Here is a 2,232-nt window from a genome sequence, read left to right as displayed (position 1 = left end):
GGTTAGTTCAGTGCTTTTAATGTAAGTTGCTGCTTCAGTTCCCTAAATCTTGTCCTTCAAAGCAACCAGACTCAGTGATGGTAGAGACACTTCAGCACCAGGAAGAATCTGGTTGGTAATGTGACGAGACCCTTTTAAAAGCTATCGATGATGACAGTATTAGGCTTGGGAGGGGGTGTCCTCCCACTTAAAACAGAACAACCAAGCAGATGCAGGAGTCTGAGAAAATGGAGACTGGGATGTCAGTGGCATAAGTTTTATACAGCTGTTTGTAGGACATGGCTGAGGTCTGTGGGCAAGTGGGCTTGCTTAGGCTGAATCGAACGTGCTGATTTACGCTGTCTGGTTGAGAGCTGGCCAGCTGACCTGCGTGTTCTCTGCAGCCAGGCCATTCCAGAAGGGAGGGGGATGGGGGGATGCTCTGAGCATGCCCAGTTCCTCTCCACCTCCCCCTTCGGAAAATGGCTCCTCCTCCCTTGGGGGAGGAATGGGTGAAAAGAGGAAGTGGTAAGGGGGAGAGGGAGAGGCAAGGAGTGTTACTCTTAAGGAATTCCCTTTGCATGGCACCCTGAGGGGCTGGGAATGGAGTCCGCCTCCTCCCCACATCTATACATTTAAAATATTACCAACGTACGCCAGTATATTATGTATGCTCTTATCTGTGTTAGAGCAAATGGCTGAGATTCTAGACTCTTCTGTTCTTTTTATGGATCACCTCCCACTGACTTATTGTCAGGTTCCCTTTGTGCCTCAGTTTACATATTACAACCAGAAGGATAATAATAACCTTCATATTAATAGTTGTTAGAGAGTTTGTCTTATTTAAGCCAAGTATTGCTTTTATCTTATCATAGATCTTGTTATAATATTAATTATTAATAAATTATATCATTCCATTAAAAACTCTGGCTTCTTAAATATATAGAAAAACGGCTACATCCAGACGAAGGAATATTATTTAGCACTCAACTGAAACGAGCTGTCAAGCCATGTGAAGACATGGAGGAAACTTAAGTGCATATGACTAAATGAAAGAAGCCCATCTGAAAAGGCTACATACTATATGATTTCAACTGTATGACATTCTAGAAGAGGCAAAGCTGTGGAGACAGTAAAAAGATCTGTGGTTACCAGGGACATGGAGGGTGGGGAAGGGATGAATACGGGAGAGGATTTTTAAGGAGTGGAACTACTTTGTATGCTACTGCAATGGTACGTACATGTCATCTATTTGTCCAAATCCACAGAACGTTCATCACCATGAGTGAACCCTAACGTGACGTATGGACTTGGGTTGATGATGACGTGTCAATGCAGGTTCATCAACTGTAACAAATGCACCATCTGGTGGGGGATGTTCATAGTGGGGGAGGCTGTGCTTGTGGGGTACATGGGAAATCTCTGTACTTTCCACTCAATTTTGCTATGAACCTAAAACTGCTCTGAAAAACAAGTCTACATATATATATATATATATATGAAAATGGTGACTAGAGAGGCCCAGGTGTATTTATTCTTAGAAGTCCAGCCCATTTCATTTCCAAGGTCTGCCTCCAAATTCTCCCTCTGTATTTGAAATGGATGTCGTGTCAGGCGAAGGGAGAACAGCACCAATATTCTTCCAGTAAAGCCATTTATTCAGGCAGCTTCACCTCCCTCTGCTTCCGTCTCCCTCCAGGCCACCGCGGGGTTCCCTGTGCTCACCCTGCACGCAGAGAACATTGCCAGGTCAGCAGTATACACCGTCCCTGAGACACAAGGAGTATTATTTAGTCTAGAAACTCTCAAAGGAAATATCCGCTTGCACGTGAAACATCTCTGGAATTTCTCTGTTCCTCTCCGTCCAGTGTCCCTGTAACTGTAAAACTGCCTTGAAAAGCTTCTACGCACAAGCGCTGCCTTGTTCCGGGCTGGCTGCCGCAGACCCTGCTCCTGTACTCCTCTGTCCCTGTCCCTGGCATTCCGAGCTGCTCCTGTCCCTCTGAAGCTGGCTGTGCCCGGGAAGAAGGAGAGGAGGAAGGCGAGAAGGGAGAGGAGGGAGGAGGGGAAGGACACTTGGAAGATCAGAAGTGAAAAGTTTTACGCAACTGGGGAAACTCAGGAGCAAAATCTGCAGTCTTAAGCCCCCCAGTCCTTGCCTCTCTGAACCTGCCCGCTTCTCACTCCATAATTAAGGCAAAGGGGGATTTTGAGTCTTGCTGATAATAAAAACCATAGGCTGGGTTGCTGACA

The sequence above is a fragment of the Rhinolophus sinicus genome, chromosome 14 (genome assembly GCF_057876585.1).
Source record: "Rhinolophus sinicus isolate RSI-liver-muscle chromosome 14, RSI-T2T, whole genome shotgun sequence".
NCBI classification, from domain to species: Eukaryota; Metazoa; Chordata; class Mammalia; order Chiroptera; family Rhinolophidae; genus Rhinolophus; species Rhinolophus sinicus.
The sequence above is the reverse complement of the archived record's forward strand: the minus strand, read 5'-3'. Positions refer to the sequence as shown.